Below are 27,874 nucleotides of genomic sequence, written 5' to 3' on the forward strand. Positions count from 1 at the left end.
GAGAAGAAGCTGGTAACCTCATAGCAGAGTGCTCCAGCTCACTGTCCCAGCCTTCAGAAATTTGAAACTTGGAGACTTCTCAAGCTAGAAAACTTTGCCTGACTTGCTATAGTAATGGTTGGTTAAATATGCAGCAATGACTCTCCTATACTAGCAGGCTTTGTTTCACCCCAAGTGTTATGCCAAAATAGTTGTATATCATCATGAAGAATAACTGCATTTCCCCATAGTTGATTTCCTATGGCACATTTTACTTAGACACTTCCTCAACACACTCACAAATATGTTATATATCTAAAGGACAATCTCCTTTTCAATATGAATGGGTATGATTACAGGCATATTCATTTTGTAAAAGGTACAAAATGATACAAATGTGCCTTTCCATCTCATATAATGTCAAAGTAAGACCCTCTTGCCCTTTTATTTTGATCTCCGCCATTTGAAAATAAAAAAAATGACTTGATTATATGTTTTTGACCATTAAGTGTATAATTGCTTTTGTGTTTTGACATTTAATTCCTCTTACCAAAATACATGGTAGAAATTAAAAGTCAAATCTTTTATGCATTTGATGTACAGATCCTTCCATGTATTTCAGTAAGAGAAATAGAACAGTGAAACCTTGTGTCAAGTATAGTGAAGCCATCTGAAAATGAAGACACTTTTTATACTGGAAATTTGACTATGGCCCCAGTTCTGCCCTCCCTTATCTAGGTCACTGGCTTTTTGAAATTACTGGAATGTCTGAGTCAAAACCAGGCAAAACCTGCAAGACTTGACCTTTAAAATAGAGCTGGGATGATACCATGCCCTGTGGGGCAGATTTCGAGATTACAGTCCAGTCTGAAAATTACTTTTGAAAGCCCTAAGAGAGAAGCTGGCCAAGCACTGGAGTGTATTGACCTGGTATGGGATTGCAGTAGTGAGGAACACAGGTCCCAGCAGGTCCTTAGGGCATCAGTGGGGTGTCTTGGCTGGCCCAAGGCCAGCAAGAGGGCTCTGATGCTGAGAGAGGAGGCAAACTCTGCGGGTTGGTGAAAAGGTGTGGCTGCATGCAATATGTTGCTTGTGGATGTTTCAAGTGGTTTTTATCTCCCCTTTGTCTCAACTTTCCCCATAAAGTTTTTCCCACCTCATGCACTGTCCTTCCCTCCATTGCGTTATTCCCTCTCTTTCTCATAGTTTTCACTTTCACTACTTGTGCCCTTTAACTGAATTCTCTCTCACTCCTTTCTTCTCTGTAGGGCATGCAAAATTCTTCATCTTTACTTTACTTTCTGTTCATACTCATCCAAAACCTATGTGTCGAGATTTCTTCTGGCTGTATTTCCCCCCACTAGTCACAGTACTGTGATTTATCGCCATTCGCTGAACTCCTAAAGTGGCTTGACCCTACAGCCATAGCTAAGATTAGTTCCCTGAGATTCAGATTTATGGAGTCTGGTGTTGTCTGCAAAAGTTTTCTGCAATCCAGGAAGTAGACACTAGCTTGGACCTCAGATGAACTGAGCTTGGGACTGGATGAGCAAGGAATGTTGATGGCAGGCAGTAATGGCAAACAAGAGCTCAGCAATGCTCTTCCCAGTGTTAATATTCTCACCCACAAATTCTTGTCATGCCTTCACTATGCCCATTAACAAAAACTGCTTCTTTAGGTGAATTTGCTCTTGGAGTAAGATTTGTGCTGTCTTTCTCCTTTTCCCAAAGCCAGGGATGAAATTTTTCTTTATTTCATCTCAGAAAAGACATCCTCAGCAAAGGTAAAGGACAACACACAGGTATCCAGAAAGAGAAGTAAAGGAAGCAGGAATGAGGTGCATCAGGAAGAAGCAAGTCAGAGAGACAGGGAAGGGGGAGAGGGAGATTGAGAGAGAGAGAGAGACAGAGAGAGAGAGAGAGAGCCGAGTGTATCTCCACACAACGATTGTGTCACCATATCTCATGGAGACACACTTCGCTTCCCGTAATGAAAGCAGCTTGCATTGCATGGGTGCCAAGCGCATGGATGCTAGAAGTTGTCTCCCATTGGCCATCACATGCTTGCACTTTGCAGGGGGAATGAGACAGGTTGGGTCTGCTCCAGCCCAGCCATGGCTTTCAAGGGCCTCCTTTCCATGGATCCTACTGCTGATAGGATTGTAAACGTGAAGCGTTTTTCAGGTACATGTTAAAGGTGTGTTTAGACATACACACAGGTATACATGCACGTGCACTTGCACATTTTTTCCTATCATTTTTTGTACATGAAAAGTTGCACATTTAAAATTAAAAGGAAATGGAAAGTCCATAACATGCAAATCATAAAATTGGCCCCTGCCCATATCTTCAGGAGAAGCAGAAGGTTGGACTTACAACCAAGAAATGGAGCCAATGGCATTTTCTTTTAAATAATACTAGTCATTTATTTATACCTATGTTGTCCAATCTTTGAAGAAGTCTCTTGATTAAAGTTTAGGATCAGGTATCCAGAATATCTTGAGTTTGTTCTTGTGAGTAGCTATTTTACCCACAAGGTGGGTGTTATTTGAAAATTCTGTATCTTTGAAAATCTGTATCTTTGCTCGAGGACTCTGCTTCTCGGTAGTCATCAACTCAAGGAGGTGCTTCAAAGTTAACCATTTTTTTTCTTTTATGATCATGCAATTCTGAAATGGGGAGGTGGAAGATATTAATAGCAAATTACTGCTTTCCTCCAGGTCAGAGTGACCGAAGTCTTCAACAGGTCACCTGCTACAGTATTTCACAACACATTTGCATGCAAATAAGAATGTTAACTAATGCTACTCATAAGGGATTCTCTGTTCACACCAGTCACAGAATGGCTTTGGGATCATTCACCCTGCCCTTTTAAATGTTTTTTTACAGTAATAATGTCAAACAACTATAGAATTTACTGCTTCTTAGCCTGAAAGGGAGATGGTTCTCAGAACAGGGAACTTGAGGAAGGTGTTTTCGCTCATCTGGAAGCTTTATGGGGCAGATTTCATCCATAGTCCAGAAATAAATGTCACCTCCCTCGAGATTTTGAAACTCAGTGCACATTCAGCCCCAGAAATCAGGTGATGAACCAGAACTTCAGACTCTCAGAAACTGAACACTTAGTGCTTCAGAGAGATTTGGTTTAGTTTTATTTTTTCTCAATTTTTTTCCTTTTTCTTTAATTTTGATGGATGGTGTTTTGTTCTGCAGTAAGTTTTAATGTGTGTCACTGTGGAACATTTTCAATTGTCGCAAACAACAACAACAAAAAGCAATATTTCAATATTTCTCAAGAAAAGGCTTCAAAGGTTTCAGATCTTTTTAAAATGTTTCTGCTTTATTTTGACGTGGCATAAAAGTTTTGTATGCATTCTCGCATCCGCTATTGTGACAGCTGTATTTAATGAGTGCAAAATGATCAGAAAAACATCCTTTACTGTGGGTTGCCATTGCCAGCAGATGACAGGAGAGAGGCAGTACTGTAATAACAGAAGCGGTGAAGTAGTTCACATTATTACTGATGAGGTATTTCTAACTCAAATGACTAGGTATGCCTTTTGAAAATAATGTATTGGTCACATTACCTAATCTTTTCATCAGATTTTGTTTCCAAGTGCGTTTTGAAAAAAAAATCTGCATCCTTAGCCTCAGGTCATTATGTGGTTGGTTGCGACATATTATTTGGGGAAAACACAGTCAGTTTCCATAAGATGAAGAGGAAAAGGTCCTGGTCTTGCCTATAAATACCAGCCTTTCCATCAAACTAATGCTAAGCATGAAGTGTAGATCCACAGATACACTAGAAATGAAACATCACACAATATGTTTGATTTCTATTTTATATGCATATTTAATATCTGAGTATTTTAGTCAAATTGGAAAGAGTATAAAAATAAATCTAAATGGATTTGAAAGGCAGGGTATTTCTTTTTCAAAGCTTCATCGTTCCTGACTTCCTCTGGTGACTGTTAACTTATCATGCCTTTGTACAGGAGATCTAAGTGTTTCATTCTCTCTTGTGTCTCCATATGGTACCATTTCACAGATAGTCTTCCTTTGGTCACAAGATGACAGTGAGAATGGATTGTCAAACTGGACCACTATGACAATTTACTCTGGGGGAGAAAATCCTGTGAGTGTTTAGAAGCTTTACTGTAAGTTATATTTGATTAACTTATCCTACTACTGACAAATAATTAGGTCAGCAATTAATTTCAGAATGCAAATGTGCTACAGGCCTTCATGTTTTAAGAAATTCCCTTTGTCTTTAGTTTCTACTTGTGTTAAAGTCTTAAATGGATTTAGCTGAGTGAAGAAACAAAATTATGTTTTCTAATGCTTTATTTACTAGGTTGATTTGGACTTTTTCAGCAAATATTGACAGCAAACGTTTGTTCAGAAATGATCATGTGGGATGGAATTTAATGGAGTAAGAAAACAACAGAGTAATGATGAGCCACTAATTTAAAATATATGTACATCTACCTTCATGAAATAGGAACATAAAGACAAGCCAGAGGGTCAGGAGCAGATCATCATAGCAAAGTCATTAGTACTTGCTTAAGCAGTCTGAGAAACCACGGTATATCAGAAAAAAACCAGTGTTTAATATTGCTACAAGTGTGGCTGAAAGAAACCTATCAACCAGTCTATCTCAGAGTTTTTATTATTAAACAAACACAGATTAAAGGCTCAGCCCTTCCCAAGAGAAGCTCAAGGGAGTTTTCTGTTGACTTTAAGGGAGTGAAGACTCTAAATTTTCTGAAATTATAATCATGCAGTTTTTTAGAAAATAATCAAAATATGCAGATGCAAACAAATCCAATCAGCTATCCTGATGTAAAATCTGAATGAATTTACATAGGTGAGAGAATTACATTAGAATTTACTAAAAATTTATTTGCTTAATTGTTTCAGGTCAAGAAGGAGAGCAACCACTCAAGAACTGGGTGAGGGTTTTTTACAAAATTTTTAATGACCCGAAGATGAAAGCCAGGTTTTTTTATACTTAACTATGCAAACCACTTTCGAAAAAATAATTATTAAAAAAAAACCTCAAGGTTTGTTTTTTGTGGGTTTTTTTGGTGCAAAATGGTACTTTTGCATCATAATCACTTAAATTAATAATGTAAATAATTATGTGAGGAAAAAAAATCCAGAATAAAAGGATAAAACTAAACATTGTATGCAGGAGGACTGCATGGGGTAAAAAGTATGTGTCTCACCTACACCGAAAAAGCTTGGTTTCCAATCTCCTCTGAAGGATTACATGCAGGACCTTCTTTCCATCTTAAGCAGCATCTGAAGAACTTTGAAGGTTTCACTAGGTAGGAGCAGGCAACACAGGGCTGATGAAGCTTGATTTTGAGTGAGGGAGAATCTCTCTCTTTTTCCCCAGAGCTGTGGGACATAAAATCAGAAATAAAACCGGATATGAGAGGGCTGAGCAGTTGGGAGCTGTGCAGACAGAAGCTTTCTTGTAAGATAAGGCAGTGCTCATGCTGTTCAGCTGTACACTGGCATGGACCTCCTTTAAAGCATCGTTTTTCAAAAAAGATACAGCTGCCTTTAAAACTGTCCAAAGGAGAGGAATGGGAATGATCAGAAGTTTGGGAAATATCACCTGCAAGAAAATCTGAACTGGGGTGATTTCATCTGAAGAAGAAAATGAGTGGACATAAAAACAAAAGCCTTCAAATGTTAAAAGCCTTCTGCAAAGAGGCAGGGAAGAGTTTGTATTTCAGGACTACAGCCAAATGACAGAAGGTTACAGGCCTACATTGAAACAAAGGAGAGTCGGGTCAAATGTTGGTAAAAATTTTCTCACAGTGAAGACACTAAAGCTGTGGAAGGGATTGTCTATGGAGAGTCTGGAGTCCCCCTCACTGAAGACTTTTGAGAATAGACTGCATAAACTACTTTCCAAAATAATGTGAATATTGTTTTTAGTTGAAAGCAATTCCTTAGCAGATATTACATTATTATTTTTAATTGATTTTAAGAAGTTGAGAGAACTCCTGCTTTTGTGGTCTTATAAATAAACTTTTAAATTAATTTTAGGGAAAGAAGTATCCTATGAATGCTCAGCACAGCTGCCATAATGAATGACAGCAATTGCAATGAGGTTTTTCTGCTGAACCTGGACAAATAGAATGGTCTGAATGACCAAAGTTGAGCTCATTAAAAAAAAAAAAAAGATTTCAGTGATGGATAAGTTGGCATTAAAGACTATAAAATAAAGGAAACCAATATGCCAGAACTTGATCATTAAAGCTGGAGTATATTCAACAGCTTTTAGAATCAGAATCACGATGACTGTGACTAAGCAAAGAAATACGAAGCAAAGCAATCTCAGAATCTGTCCTAATGTTAATATCAATTTGATATAATAGCAACCTGGCAAAGATATATAGAACATAACTGGTATAATGCAAGTTTGAGTCAAAAAGATTATTTTTTCCAGGTAGTACCTCTACATTTGATGAAAAAAATAAATAACATTAAAAATAAATTACCCTTATATTTAAAAAAAGTAACAAATGCCTCATGTTGTTTAAAACGTAAGTCTTTCAAATCAGAATGATCTCTGGAGTCACCTGCATAAGTGTTAAAGTATGTAATAAGGTAGAAGGAATTTTGAAATATTGCCACACTAAAATTAGTACATTTTAAGTTATTTTATCTCTTTACATTGAAGTGACCACACTAAATATCGTGGCTACTTTACAAAAGCCTTCTCCTGGCATCCCTTCCCTTGGCTACTCGTGTGCTAGCATTCTCTCTTTGTCTCAGAGAGCAACACTTCCTACCTCACACAGTCTCTCTTTCTCTCCTTCTGTCATCCTTGGGAATGGAGGGATTTTCCTTATCCTGTAAAATGGTGATTGAGGATTGCCTTGTGGGGATCAGAGGGGCATTTCCCCTGGGATTGCCAGGCAATGGCTTAGGCCTGACGAGTATTTGTTCCTCCTGTCATCCATTCTGAAGGGCATAATCCCAAGGAAATCAGTGGGGAGTTTTAATATGGACTTTGAAGGCCAGATATGCCTAAGAACACAAAGGTGATTAAGAAATTATTCTACTGAAGCTTTCCCAACAATCTGGGGTTGACTTTTTTTGAAAAACAAATCAAAATAAAAATGTCTTGCTTTGTTTTTCACGAATATCAGATGACAAATCTTAGCCTTTTCTTATGACCTAAACCACATTTGGCATACAACTGCAAACACAGGTTCCAACTTAGGTAAACTTGTTACACGAAATCCTGCCAGTGGTGTCATTTGAATCCTAAGTGTAGTTTTGAAGTTGGCTTCATTCTTTTCTTATGTCAACTCCAGTAAGGCTTGTTCATGTATATGTAAACTGTGGTACAACTGTCTTTTTTAAATTAGTGTATTTCACAAGCTTCATCAAAAAGAAAGTTTGATTTGATAAACTTTTATAAAAAACATGTAACATTCTGCTTTGATAAAGTTTTTTCTTTGTCATAGTATGCTAACATCTCTTTTTTGTATAACAAGGTAGAAGTCAGACTCCACAGACTAACTGGTGTCATCTCAAAGCACGTACCCCCTCTTCACCTCGCAGCAGCCCAGCAATCTGTCTTTGAGTGCCTACCATCATCTTGGGTGTCAGACACTAGGCATCCCTTTGTTTCAGGGGCCAAATCTCCAAAACAAGGAAGCAGACGCAGACTCCAAAGGACCCACTGCCTTTCAGAACATGGTCTCAGCAGAGTGAGGAAAAAAGGGGTAGTTTATGACTCTTGAAAATCCTCTTCAGTGTTCCAAAATCCCCACTTTAAGTGTCATAATCACTTGCTGGTGTCAGCATCACTTTACAGCTACCACTGAAGAGTAACAGAGAGAAGACAGATGCCTTAAGTCAGATGGGACACTTTACTTTTCTGAGGAATAGTGTAACCACTCATAAGCCAACCAGCAAAGCAAGAGTGGGGAAACAGAGGGGAATTCATTACCTAGAAATAACACACACTGATCTGGGAAAGGAGGTGAGGGGAGCAGCTTCCTTTTCCTCAGAAAACACATATTGCAGCATCTTTATCCTCATAAGAAACAAGTATGAAACCTTGAGAGCGATTACCTTAGCGCTGCTCTCTTCCTTACCACCCTAGTCAGCCACCCATGACAACAGAGCCAGTTAGAGAATCCCAACTGGCAAAAGGATTAAAAAAGAAACAAGTAAAGTGGAAGAATGCCTCAGGCCCCACACATGTGACTTCACAGCAAAACCTGGAGCCAGCCCTGAGGGGTCTGGTACAGAGAGTGAAGTAATGTGACTATGATTAGGATGTGTGAAAATTAGAGGCCCTCTTGTTTTAAGAAGGCAGGTTATCTACCGAGCCTGCTCTACACTTCTTTCTACTGTAACGTGGGGAACAAAGGCTGTCTGTAGAAGATTCTGTATTTCTCTACCCAGTCTATGTCACTTAGAGCTTTTTATGCTAGACTTGTTTTAAAGACTTCGATTTAAACCGACATGAAAGGTCCTTAAACAGTAAATAGCATATTATATCAAAAACAAATAGATTAAAAAGTGAGCAACCATAGCTAGTATATTTTTTTCCAGAGGAGTTTCACTTTGCACACTAACTAAAACTGTAAGACTGGCAGATCTGGGCCAGAGGTTTGTAATGGGCCTTTTACTTTTTTTTTTCTTCCCTCTCCAGCGATAAATAATCAGTTTTAGAGAATTGATAAAAAGAGACAAGAATGAAAAGTGAGTATGACACATTTATGAGACGGATTTTTCATCTGTTTCTTAAATACAGCACCTTTATTTCAGATTGAATTAAAAAAAAAAAAAGACAGGAGAGCCAACCAATTTATGTTGTGCTGCAGTAGTGAATACATATGAATGTATGGAGCGCAGTCTGAGAGAGCCAGAAAATTCACCCAAAATTTCCTGACAAGTTGAAAAAAGTTATGTTATCATTCAAGAATCATTTATTTGAAAAAGTAAAATAAAAAACAGGCCACATGACTAGAGGCAGCAAACGATAAAAACACATTGTTTCCAGACGTAGCCCCATGAAAAACATATGACTCGGGACTGTGAAGTCAGAATATCTTCATATTTTAAATTTCTATGAGCACTTTCAAGAAAAGCTGGAGTTCTGCTGTAGGATTTGCTGCACACTTTTCGCTACTGATTGATAACAAGAAGTAGCATTAGCGGTATTTTTCCCCCATCCTTCGTTCGTCTGAAGCTAATGAAGTCAAGGATTCGTTACTTGATCTAATGGCAATAGCTTTCCAATAGACATGCACAGAATCATTGATTAGTTTGTCCTCTCCTTGTTTGCGTTGGAACACTGTTCAATTTACACCAATTAAAGAATGCTTGGTTTGTGTATTGAAGAATAATTAAGGGATGGAATTCCCTATAGGCTACTAAAAATGACATCTGACTGGAATGGTGATTACAGCATGAAGACAGCATTAGTATTTAAATAGTTTCACTGCTATATAAAATCATTACAGCACTCACCATGAAAAAGAGCATTAGTTAATTTTGCCTATAACAAAATTAGTTGTATGTATTTGCCTGGTCACTTTAAGTAAATTTGACAAGGCTAATCTTAAAGCAAGCATTCCAGGTTTGGTGGAAGGAGCAGATAGAGCACTGTTTAAAGTAATCATCTTGATAGATATGTATATAATCTTCAACCAAAATACAAATACACACAAATGAATAGCAGAGCTTTTCCAGAGATGCTCAAATCAAATGTAAACATTAAAAACACATCGGTTGCTGAAACTGAAAATCCAAGGGTAACTGGCATGTTAATTATACAACAATCAAGGTTTCACAAACTGTAAACACACAAGAAATCCTTATTTGTCCATCACTGTGGTTGTCAAATCTTTACTATGCTTTCTAGCACTGTATGGAACAAGGAATCATGGGAAGCTATGGAAGGAGTGGTAGGACTCCCTTGTGAAATATCCCAGAGGATTAAAAACGTTGCAGTGGCCTAGTACATTCATGTAACGCCTTCTCAGACAAGCTTGGTTTTTTCTTTGGATTACAAGGTGGAGCTTCATCCTTGAAAATACTGTTGAGGAAAGAGAGTTTTTTATCCTCTATTTAAATTTCTCCCAGGCATATTAAATTCTATCTCCTAGCCTTAGATTATAGTATCTACAGTAATGATCTATCCAAAACATGACAGTAACATTACTGTAACATAAACTGCTTGGGGCCAGTCCTGAAGCATATTTACATTTCCACAGCCTACTTAAATATAGTGTTTGTTTTACTAAACTTAGATACTGTAGTATTTTTATAAGGTCATCTTCCTGCCTCAAGACCTCACATTGCAGCTACTATTCTTCCTATGAGAATTTATGCAATTTTGATTGAAGGTTGTCAACACCCTCTTTAATTCAGTAAAGGAACATAAGACTTTTCCATTTAAGCCTCTAAGCACATGTAGGCATGCTTATCAGCACATCTGCATTGTGCAATGCACAATCGTGTTAAAGATGCCCAAGCTCTCAAGCCCAAGCTCCAGATGAGGTGATACGTATGCACAGCACAATATACCCTTAATTTGCATGGCCCAGGAAATTTGCATGGCCCCCTCTGGCCAATCTGCAGTACCTCTTTGCAGATCAAATCAGTCTTTGATGCTGTGCTGTTCTTGTGACCATGCCTGGTTCTACAGGTTGCTTATGGGTATCTCCACAGCACCATCCATATTCCACCAGATGGATCTGCCCTAGAATTAGGTCTGGGACAGTACACCTCATCAGTGGTTCATAGTACAACCACTGACTTTCCATAGGGTTTTGTTCCAACATTTAAAAGGTCTTCTGTTCTGGCTTCTGTTTTCATGTTAGACAAGTAGTTCTTGCTTCTGTACCAGACCTCCTGTTGGGATCTCCCACTATAATCTGCCTGACTAGACCTTGGGCTTTCAGGAGTGAGACTAACGCTTCTTTTCAATGAATAATATTCTTTTGCAACAGGGCCGATATAAGGGTGTATTCTTCCTTCCACTCACGAGAAGAAAGTCCATTAATTTCAATAGAAACTTCCCATGCAGAAAAGGGAGAATGGTACCCCAGGGAACACTCATAGAAGATTAATGGTGAGGAGAGAAAAGTGATACGGTACAGGCAGAACAAAATCAGAACCCACCACACAAATAAAACCGGACAAGGGTTCATTTTTTAAAAGTCAGTCAGAAAAGGCAGGAAGGCTTTGAAAAAAAATAAGGGTTGTTTCAGCGCACTTTTGCATACATTGGCTTTCAGGAGACATGAATAGAAACCTAACAGTAACTCTTTTTCATACCTCCTTTCACAGGTCTCACTGGCAAAGAAGGATTTAGCACTTAATTCCTGTACTTTTATGTGGCAAATTAGGAATTTGCACCTTAAAAGGAAATTGCTTTTCAAACTCCCATAAATTCTGGATTTTATTTTTTTTAAATGGTGGAAAACATTCCCCAGCTTCATCCCAACACATAATAAATAGCACTCTCCGTTAGTTCTCCTCAAAAAGGTGTAGGAAAGTGGACCTGGTCAAAGAGAGGTGTTTATCATTCCTTCTGAGGAGATCCTAAGGGTCTAGAAAAAGTGTCCTTAACCCTTTCGTCTTCTCAGCCCTTTTTACTTCAACCTCACACATTTGCTCTCTTTCTTAAAATCAGGTGTCAGTTGAGAAAAATATTTACCTTGAGACTTGGTTACTTGATGAAGTAGAGCCTGCTGACGCTGAATAATTCAAACCAAAACTGGAATATGAACAGAGTTGCAATGTGTTTTATTTTTCAGTTTACCATGGGCTAGAAGTAAAACCCCTACACCATTTTTGGCATCATTTTAGGAAACAACTGGTTGGTTTGCAGCTGCACTGAGACAGAAGGAAGCTGGTGAACGAGACTGACACAGCATGAGATGTTGCAGCAGACGACAACTGGTGACTCTGGCAGGAAGCACTGAATATGTGGATCGTTATGCTGACCCCAACGCAAGGTCCCTTTTCTGTGAGGCTTGAGGGTGACGTGGTGTCCACCAGAGTGGGACAAAGGACCTGGTCAGAGAATCTCTGAAGTGTTTTTCTTCATGAAGACAAGACTGAAAGACAAGGAAGTGTGACCCAGTGAAGAAGTGTTCTCTCACAACATGGCACTACACTGGCAACTGTGGCTGTCAACAAAACACTTCCCATTCTGACTGTTGATACTGAAGTGAAGATAAGCTTTCAAAAAGGTTATACACATCCTGACTTGTTTTATTTTTGAGTCATTTTTGACCCAGTTTCTTCCTCTCTGCACTTCCTGGCACGACAGAAGACCAGAGGCAGGTGTTGGGATGGCACTGGTTTTTCTCATTTAATCTGTGAGGCACCATAAAAACCAGTCAACAATCATGGAGCATGCTCTGGATTTGTCTAAGCATAAGTGGCTCAAATACTAATGTGAATTTAGTAAAGTTAGAGTCTGTGGAATGGAGATATATTACAACAGCAATTGAAGTTGAATGTGATATAGAAATCCAAGTAACAGAAGACTATCTGGAAACAATTATTCAGAAAGCTGCTGACCCTCTATTTCTTTAAAGAGTTAAACATTTGGATTGGTTAACTGACAGCCGCAAAATAGGCATATGCTCTAATCTTTGATCCATAGCTGAATTTGCAACTCAGTATGAGAAGTAGATCACATAGATTTGCATATTTTTGAGGATCTATAGGGAGAAAAAGAAGAACAAAACCTGCTTTTCCAAGATGTTACTTTGAGATCACACAGAGTGTCACAGGTTCCCCAAGTACACTAGTGTTCACAGTCAGTTGCAAGACTCACAGATTTTATAAATGTCTCTAAACCATAACATTCCTATCTGAAGATGAATAAAAGTTCCTCCTAGAACAAACCATCGTAAGCTGAATGTGCTTCACAGAGTTATCTGCATCTACCATTAAGATCTCATTTCCACATCCAAATCTGTGTCAGAACTTTCCTAAAATCTTAAAGTCTCCAGAAGTAATAAATTAATTAAAAACTTTTTTGTGACCAAATGAGAAATTGTTGACTAGACTCAAATGTAACAGATTTCTGCAAAGGTCTTGACATCATCTTAGGTTTGGCAAAATTTTTCAGTGTTAATGAAAATTCTGCAGAGACAAGAAAACCATTAATTGCCCATGAATAGAATGGATGCTAACCACCCAACTTTTTTTTGTATTTAAGGTTCATTTCTTGCTCATTTCTTTTTTCACCAACTGAAAGATGTTTACTAATCACTCATTTTGGATCAACATCATACCTATGGCACAGAAGGTTTCCTCCATTTGGTAGTATTCTCTCAAAAAGTAGCTCCTACTGAGAGAAGTGAGCAATATATTGAGTACTGCGAAGTGAGTCATCCCTGCAAATGCTCTCAACTGTGGGATGTTTCAACATAGTTTTTACCCGATTTACACTTTACAATAGGATTTGTTTCCTGGTTCACCTACCCAATGTTCTTTGATATCAACAAATATGATGAGAGTAGTTATTTGTTATTTCTCTATGGATACTTCCTATACATCCCAAACAAAAATACAGACTACTGCATGGGACTATGTAGATCTGTGCAAGGAAGGCAATGTAAAGGAGTCACTCTCAAAAAAATGTTATGTCTATCTTTCTTATAGTTCCCTGCAGTAAGCCATATGGGGGCATGGAGGTATTGTAGAGAAGGTAGACTAAAAGCCTGACTGACACAGGAGGTGGCACTTCCAGGCACTATCTTCCTTGTCCTGTGGATAGGAAAGACTTTGTAAAGTCCTGGCAAAAATCGCATGAAGAGGAGAGGAAGGTGTTGCACGTTCCTGAGTAAAGTGCAGTGAGAAGTTGGAGTGATGCAGTGGTGAGTGTGATGAGATCATTGACAGGTGAAGCAGAACAGATGTTACACACGGTAAAGTTGCCTCCTACAGTTTATCAAGGCCATTTGCTAAGATTTTGCTCATGCACTGTTAAGTGGGATCTTAGAATATCACTACTTTCAGTCAAAATATTGCAAGATAGAATAAGAATACCTGTAGGTTATGAGAATGAGACGACCAGGGAAGTAGCATTTCTATTTACACCACATAAAGAAGAAAATCTGGAAATCATTTCAGTAAAACCAGACTAGAAAAGGGGTGTTTGGGAGGCATTGTCGTTATTGTGGACTACAGTAAAAGAAAAATATATATCAAATCTGAATGACTTACCTTAAATCAAAAATGTTAATGAACCAAGACATTAACAATGAAATAATATTACCTTAGTGGTTTGGTCTAATGCTATTGCCCATGCTCCTTCTGTAGTGAAGAAACTCCACCAGCAACAGAAACTTATTTTCCTATAGCCATCTGAGATATCATCCAAAAATGGCCATATGAAATAGTTGAACAAAGTGAGATCTGGAGGTGCCATCCACAGCAGACAGGGAAAGAAAAGAGTTACCTGAGACAAGATTGCCAATTCTAAGACAACTACAGCACATTGTAATTAATCCTGCTCTGCGAATTCCCAAACTCTAGGAAACTAAGGGTCCAAATAATTTATAAGGGTTTTTTTCATTTATTTAACCAGATGTAATGGGGATGAGCATGCCTGTAGATTTCACAGGCTGGAATTCAACTGGCAGCTCTGGAATTATGAATCTTGAGACATATTTTGCATCACCTTAGGAAGGTTAAGAAGCTCAGGGTCTTTCATCTATTCACAAAAACCCATAAGAAATAAAGATGTTTGGTATCAGATTTTAATTCTTCATTTGAAATAAAAAAGTTAGTGAAATATGGATACCCAGCACCCTTTCTGAAAGATAGGACAGCCTTAACAGCAGCTTGAATACTTTTCTCATTGATGGATGAAGTCATGGAACTGGTTTCAGCTATAATTTCTGTGTCTATGCCTTAGACAATTACAGTTAACATTGATCTCATATCCATACCATATAAAAGGGATGTTTTTCTGTGTCTCAAATCAGATCTATATATCTTTAGTGACTGCAATGCAAATTAAGCTAATATTTGGTGTTTAGTTTTATAAACAGACAAAGTAATGGTCATCAAAATTTATTGAAATAAGTTTTTTGTGAAATAAGTAGTGTTTGTTAACATGTGCTTTCATAAAACTGACCTTCTTTTGAAACATCTGAAGGCCAGTTTACACTGGCCAGAGAATAAAACAGGGTATGAAGAGTATTTCTGATGTTCTAGTTCTGTCCATCAAAGTCATTAAAGACTGGATTTGCCATATGGCAGTTTCTGTCTTTCTCAAAACAGAAAGGGAGTGGGAAGAAACAGAAATAAAGATACACAAAAGGAAGAGCAGAAAAGAGAAAGGATTGCCACGGACCTCCGGCTTCCCTTTATCAAAGACAAAAGACCAAAGGGCTTTTCACTTGTCTGAGGGCCAGGCCATGGCCTAGGATATGGGTCCTGCTCCTCCTGAGTTGTGCTGCTGAGCACTCAGCCTGCCCCTTCAGTGTGACGTGCCAGGGGGTCGATTGCCATAGCGCTAGGGGAGGGTCTCCTGCAGGACCAGCTCCTCACCTGAACATCTCCCTAGGGACAGTGCCAGTTTTCATCAGTGAGAATTTAACCCACTTGCAACAGATGTAGTGCAGACGAATGGTACTGGGCTTAATTAGCCAGCCAAATAAGATGTGTTGAGAGTGATTATAGTAACATACAGAAATATCCTTCAGTAGAGCAGCAAGAGAAAACTAGTTGAGAGACAAGCCTCACATATTAATCTTAGGCTGGACTGTGCATCAAAACACTGCAGAGATGCCCACAAATCCATATACAGTGGATCAGGAGAAGAGTACAACAAGCTAGCAGAGGAGTTAAATGAATCTCTTGCATCATGTCTGCTGTTGAGAGTCATGTAGAAATTCCTGTGCCAAAGACACTTTGCAAAGAAAATCAGAGTGTGGCCTTTATATAGAATGAAGTCTCTATGGAGGAAGTTGTAGAGTAACTTGAGAAACTCAAGTGCAGTAAATCACCACAACCGGATGGTGTTCATCTGGGAGTTCTGAGGGGAAATAAAGTGAGAAAAAGCCGAGATACTGACAAGGGGATGCCTTCTTCCCTTGAAAAATGCAGCAGCACAAGAAGGCTGGGAAGCGCTATTGTATGTTGCCTGTCTTCAAAAGGAGATGAGGGAAATCCTGAGAATAGCAGAGCTTTGAAGTTGCCACAGTTTTAGGGAGCCCAAGAAACTCATTCTGAACAGCAGCTCAAGAGATAGTTTGTTGTTTCAGTCTCCCAAACTAAGGCTGTTACAAGGGGAAGAGTGTCTCTACGTGGGACTGTATTACTTTAAAAAACCAGTGGGGCAGCCTTCAGAGGGAAAGTGGAATGACAGGGACTTCTCAGAGGAAGGTGACCAAGTGATCCAAATATTCAAAACTGTTAGCAGATGTCACTTATAAGCAATTGTCACAGAGAATGTTCAGAAATAAAACTGAGAAAAATACCTTGAAGGTGATTTGATCCTGGAATGAACTGCAAATCAGTCTTGAATAAGTGAATATGGGAAGCATTTCTCTTTCTGTTGAGGAAGGGAAAGGTGAACACCCAGTAGTGGGTATCAGAACTAATACTGTAACAAAGAAATGAGTTTGAATCCCCAATCCTAATTCATTCAAATTAGCACATCCAGAATTCACCCCAGATCTAGATTCAAGTCACACATGTGGTTCCCATCTTAAAAGAGGACAAGCCAGTTCCTGGATTGAAACTCCTTGCGCTCTGAGGTTTGAATACTCCATATTCAAAGACTCCAGCCTACACAACAGTTACATGTGAAACATGAGGGACGGGAGGAGTGCATGTGTACACATAGCATGCAAGGGAAGCAATTAAATATAAACTCAAAACAATTTAAAAAGTGATTCATGGAAAAAGTGCTCTGATGTAGAGACTGCATCATGTATTTGCTCTTGACATTAACTTGCTGCAGCTAGGTGAAAGAGCCGAAGATTACAAGTACTAGGACAGTGGGAATTTTGCAGGGTTTGGTGAGTCCTGTTACAATCAAACAGTTCAGTTCCTGTAGGCCTAGTGCACTGATGGTAAAGCTCCTTCAGTTTTAGTTCACTTTGTCTCTTGAATTCATTAGATTTTGAAAGCTTTCAGAGGAAGTCAGAGGTAGGAATTAGACAAAATATAGAAAGTGGGACATTTCTGACTGGCTTGTGTGTTTTCAGAGTCTAAAAACCAATATTTTTTTAAGCAAACTGTAGGAGGGCTCGTAAAAATAGATGTTTACATTTACATACCGGGACAGATTCTCAGCTGCCATGGAGTAGTATTGCTCTATCTTCTTGTGCAGACCTAACCCTATCCAGCACAGCTGAGAATTTGCCTCTCACATTTGTGCATATATGTGTGAAATATGTTTAGGATTCTGTATTTTTTCGAGTGTAGAGAAGCTGCTTCTCCCTCCAGGTGCTTTTGTCTGTGCACTGAGTTGTGGGAGTTATAGCTCCTCTGTTTTTAACTGAGGGTGGTGTCTTCAGGGAGGCAGGGTGAGGAGGAAGGCTGAAATGCAAGGAGAAGAATGCATGCGCAAAGGAACTGGCATGAACAGAGAATCCCAGAGAAGAAGGTGGGGGAGAGAAACAGGAAAGAAAATGGTGTCCCACATAGCCATGCTGTGATCTAAGGGCATTACTTCTTGACAGCAACTGAAAACCGAGCAACATCTGCATTCACAGCAATGGGGAGTTAAAGTGTGATTGATCAGCAACCATGACTTTTGGAAAACACTTCAGGTGTTGCCTGCTAGGTAGCAGGAATAGCAGGAGACCTGCTATTGGTAGCAAGGTGGAGAAAAAGCAGCCCTGCCCTAAGCTGTGCTGTTGCTGGAGTCATGTAACACAGGAGAGAGAGTAGGTGTCACATCAGATAGTGCTAATGGGTGCCAACAACTACCTTCACCCCTTTCCTCTCAGTCTCTCTTTGCATGAGAGTAGAGGGAATATCAGTGTGGAACAAGTGTGTACGACGGTGCTTCTTGCCCACACAGTGGGACCCTGGTAGTGATTCAGACTGTACTGGACTCTGGACACGTAATGTACACTGAATATCCATAATAAATAATAATTACCACAGTAGGGGGCAGCAGCCAGCTGTGGAGGAAAAGTAGGGCCAGCTGCTGGAAGAGATGTAGGCACTGGCTGAGCATGCAAGCTGGGCACTGGGGAGGGCGAGAGGGCCATGGCTGTGAGCCAGTGGCAGCTTATTGCCAAGCAGAGGGAGATAAAAGCACAAAAGAGGTTCACCAGAGGGAGCTGCCCCTGGCCACCCCTCAGCAATCAGTAACAGCCCTGATCCAGGAGGGAAGGCTGATGGCAAACAGGAGCACCGCCAGACTGAGTGCAAGGCCAACACTGCTCACACATACCATGATGGAGCTAACAGGATGGGTGTGTGTAAGCCAAGCAAGCCTGCTGCAGGGAAGCAGCCCTGCACAGGCCTCTGGCTTGCAGGAGACCTATACCTCCTCCAGAAATGAGCACAGACCCATCCTGTTCCCCTCAACATATCCCGAGATGCATCTCCAACTAAAGCAGAGTCAACACTTCAGAAATGAGTGCAGCTCCACAAGAGACTGATAGGTACCCAGTCAATGCTTTTCTGAAACCCCCTGATGCTCATGTCCCTTTAATTTCATTTACAGAGAAGTGTCCTGGCAGCTCTGAAGGTGCCCAAAGAGCAGCACTATTATTTGTCTGAATTCCTCTGAAGATCTGATGCTTAGCATTTGGGGTCCCCCAGTGACAAGGCAAATGAAAACCTGCTTTTGAACACAATGCACACACTTAGCAGTCCAGTAATCCAGTGCAACTAAAAGTTATCTAAGATTTAAAATATTTTTCTAACCACTCTGAAAAGTAATTTCTAAGACCAAATCAGTTCATCAACCTCATTTTCACAAGGCTGTTCATGGCGTGCTCCCCACATACTGGCTTCTAAGCAAAGTCAATAGCATCAGTAACCTCCTCTACTTGCCCCATATAGAATACTTAACTATTTCACCAGCACAGCATAACAATTAATTAGTGCATGTTCTCTGTAGTAATTATAAAAATGTGGCACATTTCACTTGAATTTAGCTTAGTGAAATTTAGCTTTGCTTATGTTCGTGTCTTACCTTCAAGTGCACTTTCCATGCTTAGGTATTTTTCACTGAGTTCAAATGCAAATAGATAAGCCCTTTTTGCTTTTTCCTCCAAAGTAGGAGTATATTTATTTCCAAATTCTATATACATCCACCAGGAAAAGTGACATATGACATCTGAAGTTTGGTTGTTTGGGGGTTTTTTTGCTGTGTTCCTAATTGGCCGATCATGGTGGGTGAGATGTGGGTGATGTTAAAGGGAAGCTGCTTTTCCTCCATTTCTCAACAGAGAGGCTGAGGAGTTTTTCAGTCCCAGTAAAAAGAAAGAGCTACTATCTGAGTCTCAGTTTATGTACCCCACAAGAGAACTCGACAGAGGACAACTCAGAAAAATAGGGTGCAGTGTCAGGGAGAAACATCCATCATTTTTGCAGGTAGTGGACAAGCATAATCCATGTGTGAGTTTAAATGCAAATTCATGGGCAGCAAAGAGCCTATGTGTTGAAAATATATACAGTTCAAACATAAAGAAGAAAATTCTTTCTGAATAACTTACATCTGAACATCTGACCTTAAGAGCCAGCCTCAGCTAAGTGCTGGCAAACACCAAGATTTGGAAGGAAGCTGGGGGTGTTGCACTATTTTGAAAGCTCTGTTTTGAACCAGCTGTCATTACAAACGTCTGCTGGTACCCCATCTTAGCATACAGCCTGTCACTGTTGAGCATAATGAGAATGAGCCAATGCAGTGTATTGAGTATGCTTTCTTTCATGTCCTTGTAGCTCAAATTATCCCTTCACACAGCCATAACAGGTAAGGTTTGAATCTATTTATGCCACCTTCTAATTGGTTCTGTTTAATTTATGCATGTGTCTCGCTACGTCTGTTTGTATATACATATATACATATTTATGCATATATGTACAATTGGACATAATTATTAAAAGTAAATATGCATATTGTCACAGATTATTGCTATGTTCATCACAGATTCTTAAAGTAGTTGGCTTTATTATGCCATAAAACCATATAAATTTATTACCTTCTTTAGAATAAATAAGGAACACAAGACTCATTGTACCATTTATGTTTAATGGTTTGGACTTCTCAGCACCCACATGAAAACAAGGAAACATATATTGCAAGAGACAGTATAATTATTTCAGCAAAGAACATCCATCCCACACTCCTAGCAATATGAGATTCAGCATCATGAGATTCTAGAATTATGTCATCAGCTGCACGAGTTTCACAGCTTATCTTTCTGGTTTTATGTTACAGAAGTAAACTCCAACAAAAATGTATAACACTGCCAATTTAACAGCACATTCATGTTAATACTAGCTGTAATGATTTTTAAAAGGTGAATAGGATCAGCATTTCCATACATATGTGTGCACTTACATATATATATATAGGTGTACACACACATGCACATATAAATGCAAACATATGTGTGTGCTACGTATTTAAACTGTATTTAAACTGTGTTTAGAAATGCCATTACTTTAAAAGGTCAATTCCAAGTACATTAAACTTGAAAACAGTGTTCCATACAGTTGAGCAATTTAAAGAAGTCCCTGCTGGTGCATGGAGGAAGATCAAGCTAGCTGATATCATTAAACGTCATCGGATGAGGCTGCAGGTAGCTGAAACGTTCCTTAATGAAAATTTAAAGACAGCAGATTAAAATTATATTCCTCCAATACAACAGAACACTAAGGTAAAGACAGTCCATTACAACCAAGATCATATTTAGCTCTAAAGGAGTGTTGTTTGTAGATCAGAATTTATTGCTTGAAGTGAACAGCTAGGCTTGCAGCTATGTATATAATTACTTTCTACAACGTACTTTCCTAGCACTCAGACATAGTTATGGAAGATGACGTCTTCCATAATTTTAGAATATGACGTCCATTACCAAGAACTAGAAAATCTCAAAAACAGCAACAAAGGTCTTTTTATCTGTACTAATCTGTCTTTTTTACATTATGAGAAATAAAATAAATCCATAATGACATGCATTTGGTTTTTGAACTGCTAGATCAACTGTTTCAATAGGATTTTGTTGGCAAATAGAGTAAGAGGCACCAAGGAAGTGGTTTGAGCACTCTACCTGTATGCCTGTTCAGAGTGCTGGCAGCTTTCCTCTGGACACATCAGGAAAGATTTTCAGTGAGGAGACATGAATGGTGCTCAGCTCTACATCAGATCTGTTGCTAGTTTATAGAAATGTATCGCATCTTTAGAATCTCATAGCTAAAAAAGATACTGACAAGCTATCTAGTGTGACTAGAATAGATGAGGAGTAACAAGAAAACTGAAAGGACTTCTAGGTTAGGGAAGATTAAGTGATCCAAATATCTATGGGTTGGCCTAATGTTAACTAAACACATCACCACACTAGTTAAAAGATATCAATGAAGGGAAAGAAGGAAATTTGCAAAGGGTTGTAAAAAGAAGAAATATGATGATGTTAAGAAAGTAAAAAAACTCCTGACAAAAGATACTGTAGGCAGCATAACCTCTCCGTAGAGACATGGCATCACCAGGGCATTTAATCTAGGCACAAAAAAAAAACCCCAAAAAATATACCATATGAAACAATCTCATTGTGACACGGAGCTGTATTGGATGACCTAAAAGGTACCTTGCTAATTGGCGTGCACCTGTTATCTGTGATTTTCCTTGCTTGTATGGCCAACTCATCATTACTTGTGTGTATTCAGTTTCTCTGGGTCCAATCCAACTCATGCTGCAGCCAACAGAAGTTTCCAATAGGAGCAACAGGACCTCAATGTCTTTTCCATGTCTTTGCTGTCCTAAAAAGAAAAGGGTTAAAAAAACCCACACTACTCTGCAAGAACTCTTACTGCATCTGCTACATGAAAGTATATATATAAACCAGATTGTTCCCCAAGATCTTTTTGGATATTTAAACCTGTGTTTATCCTTAGAGATATCTAGGGAAATGTGCATTTCCTTTCATACAGTGCAGCTAAAATGTTTGCTAGGAAAGAAACTTAGAGTTCATCTAAAAATAACTTCTGATGAAAAACTACTTTGGTCATGGAAGGATGAAGAAAATTCTCTACACTGAAATAAAAAAAGGTATTACACAGAAATGGCAGAGCTCTTTCTGTTGCTAAAGCAGTAATGCAACTGATGAAAAAAAGCTAACAATGAATTCTGAACTCAAACTAGTTTTCAAATACTTTTACCTAATATCTTAGTATATATAATCAAATAGTGCTAAAAATCCAGTGTGCTTGCAGGTAGGGAATCACTGTTTGGTAGCAGTTCGGTGTTTGCCTCTTGAGAGACACAAATTTCTGTGTAAGTGGGGCTGAATGTTCAGGGGTCAGAGCTGTGTGCTGGTGTTGTTCATGTATCTAGCAGCTGGTATTGTAAATCTTTAGAGCAGCATTTCTTGAAAATACTAAACAGACATTTTGGTCGCTGGTATTGAGCCTGTGGCTATACTGCTTCAGGCTGTGATCTTGTCAGCTTTTACAAGATAAGTAGGGTCAGGCAGGGTCACCACTTGGATTGGTAATTCTAAGGAAAGGCAGTAGCTGCAGGAAGTGTCTTAGGCAATAGAATAACTGTAACCATTTTCCCTGAGCCTTTTCTAATACCCTGATGAAGGCATAACGCCAAGCTGTGACATGAGAGCAAGATCCTTACCCTCTGCAATCATCAAGCGCCTCATTTTCAAAGGGGTCTTCCTCTGACCTGGCGTGGAGGTGTGTGGTACAATAAATGGGAGACTGCAGAAGTCAGGTACTACTTCCACATGTGCGTGGTCCTGATTGAACAGCATGTAAATGTATGGCTCCAGCATGTTTCATCAGGAAGGAGGTACAGGTGAATGACATTTCTGACATCTTTGGGGATGCTGGCAGCTCAAAATTATGTCTTTGTCTGCATTTATAAGACAAAAGACAAGTCTATTGAGTCAAGACCTTACACACCAACTTTCAGTCTCACACATTTCTACAGTAAGTATAGAAGGGCTGATAATTATATTCTTGCCTGATAGTCTACATTGCCAAGAATTTTAAATTGTAAGTTAACCAATTTCTCCTCTAAAGTTCAAACAATAAATAAAATTCTATGTGAAAAATGAAGCCTTTTATTCCTTTGTTAAAATGTGATCAGAGTAAACTACAGATGTTAAAAGGCACTGTAGTTCAAAGAATTAAAAGAATCTTATGGGGTTTGTACAAAGATAAGAGTTTTAGAGAATAATATAGAAAATATTATAATGCTATTATATAAATCAGTGGCACATCCTCACTTTGAATACTGTCTTCAAATTTGGTCACCTCATTCCTGAAAAAAGAAAGTGGAAATAGAACAAGTCCAGGGAATGGTAATAAAAATGATAAAAGTCAAAAGGATGGGAAATTTCTTGAGAAAAGTTAAAGAATATAAATGTTAGCTTGTCTCTCAGGGAAGATTTATCCTCATGGGACATTCACAGATATGGAACTTAGGGACATGGTTTAGTGGTGGACTTGGCAGTGTTAGATTAATGGTTGGATTCCATGATCTTAGATGTCTTTAATCATTCTACGATTCAAATCATACACAAACTGAATGAACCCTCTCCATAAAATCTGAATACATGTTGTCTGAGATAATCTAGAAGATGTCCTTGGACCCCAGCAGTTCTGGACGGCTCTGGGCCCTTGCATGAATCAGATATCGAAGGTATTTTCCACAGTGTACCCTGTCCTCTCATAGAACTTTCAGCCACTGAAGGCCAGTCTGACCCATGGATAGTGGACAGAACACAGAGTTAAGTAACACCTTTTTTCCTGTATTAAATCATAGGATCATAAAATGGTTAGGGTTGGAAGGGACCTTAAGTTCTAGTTCCAAGCCAGCACCATGAGCAAGGACACCTTCCACTAGACTGGGTTACTCAGAACTCCATGTAACCTGGCCTTGAACACTTTCAGGGATGGGGAGTCCACAGCATCTCTGGGCAACCTGTTTCAGTGTCTCTCCACCACCACAGTAAGGAATTTCTTCCTAATATCTAATCTAAATCTAATCTTCTTTGGTTTAAGGCCATTACCCCTTGTCCTGTCACTACAGGAAAAGGGAAAATCCTTTTCCAGGGACTTGACCGTATCCCTGACTTATTTTTCTGGTCTTTTAGAGACTTTGCTTTCCCTACCTTCATTTAAAACTTCTGAAAGTCAGAGGTGATTGAGAGGTACAAATCCATTGACTTGACTGGTAACCTTTTCAGTTAAATCACTCGTCTTCCTCAAAAATGTGCCTTTTGTCTATTAAAAGGACTTGCACAGTCTTCCTCACTTTGTGTGGTGGGATCTCCAGGCTGTGCCAGTCCTGCTTAAGCATGACCATAATATAAATAACATTTCATCCTCATGATCTTCAAACTTAATTAGCAGCAAAGGAAAAAAATCTTTCCTATCCTGCAAGGTGAAACGAAAAGGTATTGAATTTCAAACGGATAGGAGGTATTGCTTTTCCAAACAATGTACAGTTAATTAATGGAACTTGCTGCTGCAGAGTTAGTACTGAGAGAAACAACACCATATTTGTAAGCAAGGAGGCATTTTTAGGCATAAAAGCAAATCTTCACACGAAGTTCAGATTGGGTTAAATTCAGTAGCACGCATTAAACAGAAGATAAGATTAGATGACAATAATGGTTGCTCCTAGCCTTAAAAGATCTGTGAGTTTCGCTAGATGCAATTATGTAATAATGTCTAATGATCTCAGGGGTTCATGGTGTGTGCCAGTCAACAGACAGTGTCAAGACAGCATCTTAATCCATAGTAAACCGTGACACTGTTAAATGCATAGTGAGGAGGGAGAATCTCCTTATATGTGGTCTGGTATTGATCTCTGTCAAAGTCCAGGCATCTTAGGATTGACCAATGCCAGGGGCTGCTGAGGAGCAGCCAGGAAAGCCCACTACTCTCAGCTTAACTGCAGAGCGTCATTAAACATCTATGTATGAGAAGCAAGGAGCTCTCTGATCTATTGATGGATTATCAGGGCAGGTACCAATTCCTACACTGGGCCTTCAGAGGATCAGGAAAGTCTAGGAAGTTCTTCAAACTAGTGGCTATCATACCTCTTTCTAGACCTGGAAAAATCGTTTCTCCTCCAGCCCTTTGTGGGAACCCTGGAGGCAACAGTCATACTCATGCTAGCATGGTGTGTCTTCAGCCCTGCCTTTAGATCAGGAAAAAGTAGACCAAGTTCAGTAAGGTTTTTTCAGGTAGAAAAGGTTTAGAGAAAGGTGAGGAAATCAAAGCTCAGTGTCTGCAATTAGCTGTATCTTTTGATTTGTGTGACAGCACACACGGGAGTCCTAGTGCCCCTTTACCCAGACCAGCACCCCTTCAGAGAGACCCCAGTTCCCATCTAAAACCCATACTTACCCACAGAAACCTATGGAGGCAGAAAGTCCATCCTCAGCTGCCCATGGCTGAGTTGTGTATCTGAACCTCAGAAGCAGGACAACATTCCCCATGTTCTGTGGTGTCTCTGGCACTCTTTTCTACTTCAGACATCCTAAGGTGGGGACAGAAGCCAGATCTCATTTGCCCTGAGAAGTGTTACCTTATTATGGTGATGCATGATAGATATCTGATTTGTCTCTGAACTGTTAAGAATATGTTAATGCTAACAAGGTACCAAGAGAATAGAGACCCTTTTTTCCATGATTGCACTTACCTACGACTTCAGTCATCTTACAGGCCCCACAAGAAATCAAGGAGGATGTCTTCCAGGGAGTAGCTGTTCTGGAGTCATTTCAATTAAGGGAAGTTGTTTCAGTCTTGTGGGTTGAAAAAGTTATCTACTGGGGGGAAAAGAAAAGGAAAAAAAATAAAAGGAAACAAGCTCCTTACACCAGTGGTTTGACACCAGCAAGCATTGTACTTTTATATAGAGTCAGAGCATACACATAAAGTAAGCACAAAATGCACATGCAGTTGTGATTCCAGGATGTTTGTAATGACAAGTTAGATTGTAAATTATTTCTTTGGAGGGCAGAAAGCACAGTGAAAATAATGTATATTATTCATAAAAATGATTGTCCTGTTCACTTGTATACCTCTGCAATTTATTCTGTAACAGCTTTTTACTTCAAAGAAATCACTAGCTAATGACATCTCAAACTTAAAAAATCCACTTATTCACAACCCTGTCCCTGAGGGAATTCCTGCATGTTATCAGAAATTTTTCCAAAGATCATTAACAGATATTACAAACCAATTGAAACTGAGTATTTTCTTTGCAAATTACTTTTAAATTTAGAGCTATTGAAAAAAGACATTGAGTGATTTAATTTACTTAATCTGTCTACAGATTGCAGCTATGTGCATATCCTGTGATTGCATTTCCAACAAAAAGCATATATAACTATCCCTAATAGGGATATTTTTCTAAATTATCATACAAGATCAGTAAGATCTCTGCAGATATTAATGTTTACTTTTTCATTTAGAAAATTGCACTCAAGAAAGAAATGGGCATCTTTATTCTGTTGTTATTTTAGAAATAATAGCACACCATAATACTTATTTTACCTGCTATTTTAATTAAAACTCCAATAATCATCATATCCTTTGAGACTATGTTCTACTGATTTTTCTGAAAAATCACTGTATTTTCATTAGGCTGAGAAGACAATGTTTAAGAAACACCTTACGCAGCAATGAGTATACCAAAAGAGATCCTCTATCTTGCACCAATCCAAAACAGCAAGCTAATTCAGCAGAATAGGGATGGAGATTGTATCTTATTCTCCACCTTATTGCCTTAAACTCCTCCCAGAGAACCTTATGCATTTCAGCACCACTTCTGCAGGAAGTATGGAAAATCTCTTCCCCCATGAATATTTAGCTTGTAGCTCCCTAGCTAGGGTTCCTGCTTTCATTGCAGATAAGAGATAAGGGCTTGGGCAGATTTTGAAGATATTTACTTTGAATGACAGCGAACATGGCTGCTGTACTTTATGTACTGCTCAGTCCTGATCCTGTGTTACACATGCTTTGCCAGGCCATTCTCGATAGACATGTGAGCAAAGCATGGATAGTTTGAAGAGGTGAATCGGGATTAACTGCTGGGAAGTTCAACTCAACTGAGCTAGTGACTGGCCAGAGACAGGAGCAGAACGTGGATTTTAGATGTCTCAAGATCCTTTTTATCAAAAATTCAGGTGAACTTGTGTGTGGGTTGGGAATCTGGACTTGGACATCTATATCCCACATGAGTCTCAGTCATCCCCTTTTGTGGCTTTGGGCACAGAGACAGCTATTCAGAGAAGGACGCAGATTTTTCACAGAAAAATTTTCATATCTTGCTTTAAGTGGTGGGAGAAGTGTACAGGAAGGGTGACAAAATCTGCACCTTCCTCAAATACTCTGCATCTTCCCATTGACAGGGTCAGAGGTCTGGGACCAGTCTAAAGACTTCTCCATTCCCAGTACTATTTAGCTCTCACTCTCCTGCTGTCTTCCTTTCCTGGGTTACGATAAAAAGATCACACAATGAAAAGATTTTTTTTCCCAGTGAATCAAACTGCATGGGTCAATTTACTTAAGGAAATTTTGAAACTTTGTCAGCAGCTGAAAAAATTACTCCCTGAGCTACCTGTGGCCCAGGTTTGTCCTGTAAATATTGGGAGGCCATAAATCTTTACAAAGGTCCCACACTATTAGCTTGACAACTTGTTCCTACCCACCATCCTGT

The 27,874-nt window shown here is 39.1% G+C and overlaps 1 long non-coding RNA gene across 12 annotated transcripts in view; it reads right to left on the reverse strand.

Moving 5' to 3' along the window:
• Positions 1–20,197: 20,197 nt before the first annotated feature.
• The window catches only part of LOC108498545, a 40,098-nt gene continuing 32,421 nt past the window's right edge, over positions 20,198–27,874 (reverse strand). For 6 of the 12 annotated variants that reach the window (XR_001875202.1, XR_001875207.1, XR_001875203.1 and 3 more), the window contains 3 exons: positions 25,853–25,979; positions 25,558–25,690; positions 20,198–21,948 (listed from right to left, as the gene is read on the reverse strand). This is a non-coding gene — a long non-coding RNA (uncharacterized LOC108498545). Of the gene's footprint in view, positions 21,949–22,813; positions 23,051–25,557; positions 25,691–25,852; positions 25,980–27,874 lie in introns of all 12 variants that reach the window. The other 6 variants (XR_001875210.1, XR_001875206.1, XR_001875212.1 and 3 more) reach the window with 4 other exon arrangements.

This window comes from Lepidothrix coronata, unplaced genomic scaffold (assembly GCF_001604755.1).
Source record: "Lepidothrix coronata isolate B3197 unplaced genomic scaffold, Lepidothrix_coronata-1.0 Scaffold60, whole genome shotgun sequence".
NCBI lineage: Eukaryota > Metazoa > Chordata > Aves > Passeriformes > Pipridae > Lepidothrix > Lepidothrix coronata.